A 10,308-nucleotide genomic window follows, 5' to 3' on the forward strand; every position below is an offset into this window, starting at 1 on the left:
AGATTTGAAATGCGGATTCTTGTTCGGTCGCCCAATTGAATTTCTTTCCCTTGTGAGTTAAAGCGGATAGAGGACGGGCAACCAAAGAGAAATCCTTGATGAATCTACGGTAGTATCCGGCGAGAGCCAAGAATTGACGAATGTGAGTAGGAGTAGTGGGAGTCTCCCATTTACTAATGGCTTCGATTTTTGTTGGATTGACTTTAATACCTTGGTCACTTACAACATGACCAAGATATTGAACTTCCTTCAACCAAAATTCACACTTGGAGAATTTGGCATAGAGTCGTTCTTGTCTTAAAAGTTCAAGCACGAGCTGGAGGTGTTCTTCGTGTTCTTCTTCGCTTTTAGAATAAACCAAAATATCATCGATGAACACGATAACGAATTTGTCAAGATACAGTTTGCACACGCGGTTCATAAGATCCATGAACACCGCTGGTGTGTTAGTGAGACCAAATGGCATTACAAGAAATTCATAACTACCATAACGAGTTCGGAAAGCGGTTTTGGAGACATCTTCCCCCTTAACCCTTAATTGATGATAACCCGAGCGGAGATCGATTTTTGAATATACACAAGACCCTTGTAGTTGATCAAAGAGGTCATCAATGCGAGGAAGAGGATATCGGTTTTTAACCGTCAATTTGTTTAGTTCACGATAATCAATGCACATTCGTAGGGATCCGTCTTTCTTTTTAACAAACAAAATCGGAGCGCCCCAAGGTGAATGGCTAGGTTGGATAAAACCATGATCAAGTAGTTCTTGGATTTGACTTTGCAATTCTTGCATTTCGGATGGAGCGAGTCTATAAGGTGCACGTGCTACGGGTGCGGCCCCCGGAATAAGATCGATTTGGAATTCCACCGGTCGATGAGGTGGAAGACCCAGCAATTCGTCAGGAAATACATCGGAATAGTCACTAACAATTGGCACATCATCGATGTGCTTCTCATCGAACTCGACTTTTTTAACGTGAGCAAGGATCGCAAAACAACCCTTACGGAGTAGTTTTCTAACTTTAATACACGAAACGAGGTTGAGTCCGGTGCAACTCTTATCGCCATAGACGATCAAAGGTTCACCATTCTCGATAGGGATTCAGATTGCGTTAAGATCACAAAGGATGTGAGATTTCGTTTTGGCTAGCCAATTCATACCGATTAATACATCGAAGCTTCCTAGTTCCATGGGTATCAAGTCAATTTCAAACTCATTACACAAAATGTTTAACGTACACCCCCGGTAATATGTGTCGGCACTCAATAGTTTTCCGTTGGCCACTTCAATGGTATAAGTGGTATCTAGTGGGAGTGGTGGAGTATTAAAAGAATGAGTCAAAGTCTTGGATACAAAACTCTTATCGGCACCCGAATCGAATAAACAAGTAACATAAGTGTTGTTGAGGAGAAACGTACCCGTGACTAATTCATTGTCATCTCGGGCTTCCTCGGTGTTGATGTTAAAAGCTCGGCCGCGTGTGTTGGGGTTGGATTTCTTCTTCGGACATGCATTTCTAAAATGTCCCTTTTGGCCACATTCATAACAAGTACCCGGTTTTGGTGCATTGGGCACCTTTTGAGCGACGGGGGCGGCACTTCAACAATCGTTGGCCACATGACCACCCCTTTGGCACAGGTGGCAAAATAGATTGCTACTGTAGTGACCCGAACTTTTCCATGTTTATATATATTAATTGAGATTGATATTTACATGATTAAATGTTTCCAACATGTTAAGAAATTAAACTTGTTAAGACTTGATTAATTGAAATATGTTTCATATAGACAATTGACCACCCAAGTTGACCGGTGATTCACGAACGTTAAAACTTGTAAAAACTATATGATGACATATATATGGATATATATATATATATATATATATATATATATATATATATATATATATATATATATATATATATATATATATATATATATATATATATAGTTAACATGATACTATGATAAGTAAACATATCATTAAGTATATTAACAATGAACTACATATGTAAAAACAAGACTACTAACTTAATGATTTTTAAACGACACATATATGTAACGATTATCGTTGTAAAGACATTTAATGTATATATATCATATTAAGAGATATTCATACATGAGTACTGCCTATCATCCACAAACTGATGGGCAGAGCGAAAGGACGATACAAACGCTTGAAGACATGCTACGAGCATGTGTTATTGATTTCAGAAACAGTTGGGATCGACATCTACCGTTAGCAGAATTTTCCTACAACAACAGCTACCATTCAAGCATTGAGATGGCGCCGTTTGAAGCACTTTATGGTAAAAAGTGCAGGTCTCCGATTTGTTGGAGTGAAGTGGGGGATAGACAGATTACGGGTCCGGAGATTATACAAGAAACTACCGAGAAGATCATCCAAATTCAACAACGGTTGAAAACCGCCCAAAGTCGACAAAAGAGCTACGCTGACATTAAAAGAAAAGATATAGAATTTGAAATTGGAGAGATGGTCATGCTTAAAGTTGCACCTTGGAAAGGCGTTGTTCGATTTGGTAAATGAGGTAAATTAAATCCAAGGTATATTGGACCATTCAAGATTATTGATCGTGTCGGACCAGTAGCTTACCGACTTGAGTTACCTCAACAACTCGCGGCTGTACATAACACTTTCCACGTCTCGAATTTAAAGAAATGTTTTGCTAAAGAAGATCTCACTATTCCGTTAGATGAAATCCAAATCAACGAAAAACTTCAATTCATCGAAGAACCCGTCGAAATAATGGATCGTGAGGTTAAAAGACTTAAGCAAAACAAGATACCAATTGTTAAGTTTCGATGGAATGCTCGTAGAGGACCCGAGTTCACCTGGGAGCGTGAAGATCAGATGAAGAAGAAATACCCGCATCTATTTCCAGAAGATTTGTCAACACCTTCAACAGCTTAAAATTTTGGGACGAAATTTATTTATCGGGTAGGTACTGTAGTGACCCGAACTTTTCCATGTTTATATATATTAATTGAGATTGATATTTACCTGATTAAATGTTTCCAACATGTTAAGAAATTAAACTTGTTAAGACTTGATTAATTGAAATATGTTTCATATAGACAATTGACCACCCAAGTTGACCGGTGATTCACGAACGTTAAAACTTGTAAAAACTATATGATGACATATATATGGATATATATATATATATATATATATATATATATATATATATATATATATATATATATATATATATATATATATAACATGATACTATGATAAGTAAACATATCATTAAGTATATTAACAATGAACTACATATGTAAAAACAAGACTACTAACTTAATGATTTTTAAACGAGACATATATGTAACGATTATCGTTGTAAAGACATTTAATGTATATATATCATATTAAGAGATATTCATACATGATAATATCATGATAATATAATAATTTAAAATCTCATTTGATATTATAAACATTGGGTTAACAACATTTAACAAGATCGTTAACCTAAAGGTTTCAAAACAACATTTACATGTAACGACTAACGATGACTTAACGACTCAGTTAAAATGTATATACATGTAGTGTTTTAATATGTATTCATACACTTTTGAAAGACTTCAAGACACTTATCAAAATACTTCTACTTAACAAAAATGCTTACAATTACATCCTCGTTCAGTTTCATCAACAATTCTACTCGTATGCACCCGTATTCGTACTCGTACAATACACAGCTTTTAGATGTATGTACTATTGGTATATACACTCCAATTATCAGTTATTAGCAGCCCATGTGAGTCACCTAACACATGTGGGAACCATCATTTGGCAACTAGCATGAAATATCTCATAAAATTACAAAAATATGAGTAATCATTCATGACTTATTTACATGAAAACAAAATTACATATCCTTTATATCTAATCCATACACCAACGACTAAAAACACCTACAAACACTTTCATTCTTCAATTTTCTTCATATAATTGATCTCTCTCAAGTTTTATCTTCAAGTTCTAAGTGTTCTTCATATATTTTACAAGTTCTAGTTACATAAAATCAAGAATACTTTCAAGTTTGCTAGCTCACTTCCAATCTTGTAAGGTGATCATCCAACCTCAAGAAATCTTTGTTTCTTACAGTAGGTTATCATTCTAATACAAGGTAATAATCATATTCAAACTTTGGTTCAATTTCTATAACTATAACAATCTTATTTCAAGTGATGATCTTACTTGAACTTGTTTTCGTGTCATGATTCTGCTTCAAGAACTTCGAGCCATCCAAGGATCCGTTGAAGCTAGATCCATTTTTCTCTTTTCCAGTAGGTTTATCCAAGGAACTTAAGGTAGTAATGATGTTCATAACATCATTCAATTCATACATATAAAGCTATCTTATTCGAAGGTTTAAACTTGTAATCACTAGAACATAGTTTAGTTAATTCTAAACTTGTTCGCAAACAAAAGTTAATCCTTCTAACTTGAATTTTAAAATCAACTAAACACATGTTCTATATCTATATGATATGCTAACTTAATGACTTAAAACCTGGAAACATGAAAAACACCGTAAAACCGGATTTACGCCGTCGTAGTAACACCGCGGGCTGTTTTGGGTTAGTTAATTAAAAACTATGATAAACTTTGATTTAAAAGTTGTTATTCTGAGAAAATGATTTTTATTATGAACATGAAACTATATCCAAAAATTATGGTTAAACTCAAAGTGGAAGTATGTTTTCTAAAATGGTCATCTAGACGTCGTTCTTTCGACTGAAATGACTACCTTTTACAAAAACGACTTGTAACTTATTTTTCCGACTATAAACCTATACTTTTTCTGTTTAGATTCATAAAATAGAGTTCAATATGAAACCATAGCAATTTGATTCACTCAAAACGGATTTAAAATGAAGAAGTTATGGGTAAAACAAGATTGGATAATATTTCTCATTTTAGCTACGTGAAAATTGGTAACAAATCTATTCCAACCATAACTTAATCAACTTGTATTGTATATTATGTAATCTTGAGATACCATAGACACGTATACAATGTTTCGACCTATCATGTCGACACATCTATATATATTTCGGAACAACCATAGACACTCTATATGTGAATGTTGGAGTTAGCTATACAGGGTTGAGGTTGATTCCAAAATATATATAGTTTGAGTTGTGATCAATACTGAGATACGTATACACTGGGTCGTGGATTGATTCAAGATAATATTTATTGATTTATTTCTGTACATCTAACTGTGGACAACTAGTTGTAGGTTACTAACGAGGACAGCTGACTTAATAAACTTAAAACATCAAAATATATTAAAAGTGTTGTAAATATATTTTGAACATACTTTGATATATATGTATATATTGTTATAGGTTCGTGAATCAACCAGTGGCCAAGTCTTACTTCCCGACGAAGTAAAAATCTGTGAAAGTGAGTTATAGTCCCACTTTTAAAATCTAATATTTTTGGGATGAGAATACATGCAGGTTTTATAAATGATTTACAAAATAGACACAAGTACGTGAAACTACATTCTATGGTTGAATTATCGAAATCGAATATGCCCCTTTTTATTAAGTCTGGTAATCTAAGAATTAGGGAACAGACACCCTAATTGACGCGAATCCTAAAGATAGATCTATTGGGCCTAACAAACCCCATCCAAAGTACCGGATGCTTTAGTACTTCGAAATTTATATCATATCCGAAGGGTGTCCCGGAATGATGGGGATATTCTTATATATGCATCTTGTTAATGTCGGTTACCAGGTGTTCACCATATGAATGACTTTTATCTCTATGTATGGGATGTGTATTGAAATATGAAATCTTGTGGTCTATTATTATGATTTGATATATATAGGTTAAACCTATAACTCACCAACATTTTTGTTGACGTTTTAAGCATGTTTATTCTCAGGTGATTATTAAGAGCTTCCGCTGTCGCATACTTAAATAAGGACGAGATTTGGAGTCCATGCTTGTATGATATTGTGTAAAAACTGCATTCAAGAAACTTATTTTGTTGTAACATATTTGTATTGTAAACCATTATGTAATGGTCGTGTGTAAACAGGATATTTTAGATTATCATTATTTGATAATCTACGTAAAGCTTTTTAAAACCTTTATCTATGAAATAAAGGTTATGGTTTGTTTTAAAAATGAATGCAGTCTTTGAAAAACGTCTCATATAGAGGTCAAAACCTCGCAACGAAATCAATTAATATGGAACGTTTTTAATCAATAAGAACGGGACATTTCAGTTGGTATCTGAGCGTTGGTCTTAGAGAACCAGAATTTTGCATTAGTGTGTCTTATCGAGTTTGTTAGGATGCATTAGTGAGTCTGGACTTCGACCGTGTTTACTTGAAAAATGATTGCTTAACAAATTTTGTTGGAAACTATATATTTTTAACATGTGAATATTATGTGATATATTAATCTCTTAACGCGTTTGATATTATGTGATAGATGTCTACCTCTAGAACAAGTCCCATTGACTCACCTAATAATAATGAAGAGTCAAATGTAAATTGGAATGATTCGTGGACTGATTCACAAGTTCCCGAAGAGGAACCGGAAGAAGAGTCGGAACCGGAAGAAGAATCGGAACCGGAAGAAGAATCGGAACCGGATGAAGAAGTAGAACCGGTGGGGGAAATAATAAAATGGTTAAGTAAAAGAAAATCCTCAACCAACCGACCAAGGTTAATTATGGTCAATGGTGTTTCCGCCAAGGAAACAAAATATTGGGAGGATTACAAATTCTCCGATGAATCGGATTCCGACGAGAATTCCGTTAATGTTATAGAAATTACCCCAACTGAATTTAAAAAGGCAAAAGAAAATAATAAAGGAAAGGGCATAAAAATAGAGAAATCTAATTCCAACCCCGATGAACTTTATATGTATCGTCAACCTCCGAAGTCCTTAAGTTGTAACAATGACCCGGGAACCTCTAAACCACCAGGTTTTTCTAAACCGTTGTGGAAAACGACAGTTAGTATTAGGGGAACATCATATATCCCTAGAAACTTGGCAAAACGAACCAAAACCGAAGAAGAAGAAACGAGCAAGTCGGAATAAGATAGTTGTATTCGTGTGGTGTAATATATGTAATATAGTGTGCTTATGCTTTATGATATATGTAAAAATTGCTTGTATTAATAAGTATTTTTTTATGAATCTAACTCTTGTATATTTTACAGTTTAAAAACACAAAATGGATAGACAACCCAATATTTTAAGAGACCTACCCGGAGACATGATTGATGAAATCTTGTCTAGAGTCGGTCAGAATTCCTCGGCACAACTATTTAAGGCGAGATCAGTTTGTAAGACATTCGAAGAACGTTCCAAGAATGTCTTGGTTTATAAGAGACTTTCGTTTGAAAGATGGGGGATATCACATTGGGAAACCAATAAGTTACGATGTGTTTACTTTGACGCATATATTGCGGGGAACCCAAATGCTATTTTACGCAACGGGTTAAGAAATTATTTTTGACTCAATATATCCGAATATTGGACTTCGTGATTTAGAAAAAGAGGCTAACATGCAACATAAAGAAGCATGTTATGCTTACGGATTAGTAATGTTCGCTTCTCACCAAAGTGAGAACAAGAACATCGGGCTACAACTATTAAACAAAACGTTTCCACAAGTGACGGAGTCGGTAATTGGGGTAAGAAATGAGGTTTTTAGATTGTTACGGGACTGTTGGACATTACGTAACCCTCATCCTTTTGACGACGTTACAACACGCTGTCTTATCAACGGCCATAACGGTTATGTTCCACAAGACCAAGGATGGGAAGTAATCCTAGTAAAACCAGAATGCATGACTTGTTTCTGGACGTATGAATTACGTGTCTTTATTGCCTTTGCTGAACGACTTGTGTACTAGCTGGAATTATCTTCACAACTATCTTGTATCAAAGTTATTGCGTGCTATATTTCATGCTTTATGTAAAATAAGCGGTATTGTAAGTTTATAAAATATTGTATAAAAGTTTGAACGCGAAATATTATTATAATCAGTTTTTCATATAGAATTGTAGTAGTTGAATTGTATATTAGCTACTAAGTATGAACTTAACGGGTAGGTACTACCCGAATTTAAACTTATAAAACGCTAATATGAAGAAAAAGCTTTTATAAATGAGTTCATATTATGCTACGAAATACTATTAACTACTCTTAATATTCTGTATGATTAACTTGTTCCATTTGAATATTTTGAAGGAAATGGCACCGACTACTCGACACACCGTGAATATGAATGAAGAGGAATTCCGTACTTTTCTAGCTTCAAACATAGCCGCTGTACAGGCTGCGCTACATACCAACAATAACCTTGGATCTAGCAGTACAGGAAATCGTGTAGGATGCACCTACAAAGAATTCACTGCCTGCAAACCTTTGGAATTTGATGGAACCGAAGGACCGATCGGATTGAAACGGTGGACCGAGAAGGTCGAATCGGTGTTTGCCATAAGTAAGTGTACTGAAGAGGACAAAGTGAAGTACGCTACGCATACCTTCACAGGTTCTGCGTTAACATGGTGGAATACCTATCTAGAGCAAGTGGGACAAGACGATGCGTATGCACTACCGTGGTCAGCATTCAAGCACTTGATGAACGAGAAGTACCGTCCCAGAACCGAGGTCAATAAGCTCAAGACAGAACTTAGAGGGTTACGAACCCAAGGATTTAATATTACCACGTACGAAAGACGATTCACAGAATTGTGCCTATTGTGTCCGGGAGCATTCGAAGATGAGGAAGAGAAGATCGACGCGTTTGTGAAAGGATTACCGGAAAGAATCCAAGAAGATATAAGTTCACACGAGCCCCCCTCTATACAACAGGCATGTAGAATGGCTCACAAACTAGTGAACCAGATTGAAGAAAGAATTAAAAAATAGACTGCTGAAGAGGCCAATGTGAAGCAAGTCAAAAGAAAGTGGGAGGAAAACGGTGATAAGAATCACCAATACAACAACAACAGTAATTACAACAATAATCGCAACAATTATCCCAACAATCGCAACACCAATCGCAACTACAACAAACGGCCCCGCAACAACAACAACAACAACAGCAACTACAACAATCATCCCAACAACAATAATAACCGCAACAACAACAACAATCAGAAGCAGCTATGCCAAAGGTGTGAAAAGTATCACTCGGGGTTCTGCACCAAATTTTGCAACAAGTGTAAAAGAAATGGTCATAGCGCAGTGAAGTGTGAGGTCTACGGACCAGGGGTTAATAGAACGAAAGGAACAAATGGTGTCGGAACGAGTAATGGCGGAGCAAGTAGTGTCGGAGCAAGTTATGCCAATGTAGTTTGTTATAAATGTGGAAAACCAGGCCACATTATTAGAAATTGCCTGAACCAGGAGAACACGAATGGACAAGGCCGCGGAAGAGTTTTCAATATTAATGCGGCAGAGGCACAGGAAGACCCGGAGCTTGTTACGGGTACGTTTCTTATTGACAATAAATCTGCTTACGTTTTATTTGATTCGGGTGCGGATAGAAGCTATATGAGTAGAGATTTTTGTGCTAAATTAAGTTGTCCATTGACGCCTTTGGATAGTAAATTTTTACTCGAATTAGCAAATGGTAAATTAATTTCAGCAGATAATATATGTCGGAATCGAGAAATTAAACTGGTTAGCGAAACATTTAAGATTGATTTGATACCAGTAGAGTTAGGGAGTTTTGATGTGATAATCGGTATGGACTGGTTGAAAGAAGTGAAAGCAGAGATCGTCTGTTATAAAAATGCAATTCGCATTATACGAGAAAAAGGAAAACCCTTAATGGTGTACGGAGAAAAGGGCAACACGAAGCTACATCTTATTAGTAATTTGAAGGCACAAAAACTAATAAGAAAAGGTTGCTATGCTGTTCTAGCACACGTCGAGAAAGTACAAACTGAAGAAAAGAGCATCAATGATGTTCCCATTGCAAAAGAATTTCCCGATGTATTTCCGAAAGAATTACCGGGATTACCCCCACATCGATCTGTTGAATTTCAAATAGATCTTGTACCAGGAGCTGCACCAATAGCTCGTGCTCCTTACAGACTCGCACCCAGCGAGATGAAAGAACTGCAAAGCCAATTACAAGAACTTTTAGAGCGTGGTTTCATTCGACCAAGCACATCACCGTGGGGAGCTCCTGTTTTGTTTGTCAAGAAGAAAGATGGTACATTCAGGTTGTGTATCGACTACCGAGAGTTGAACAAACTTACCATCAAGAACCGCTACCCAC

This window comes from Rutidosis leptorrhynchoides, chromosome 4 (assembly GCF_046630445.1).
Source record: "Rutidosis leptorrhynchoides isolate AG116_Rl617_1_P2 chromosome 4, CSIRO_AGI_Rlap_v1, whole genome shotgun sequence".
Taxonomy (NCBI): Eukaryota; Viridiplantae; Streptophyta; class Magnoliopsida; order Asterales; family Asteraceae; genus Rutidosis; species Rutidosis leptorrhynchoides.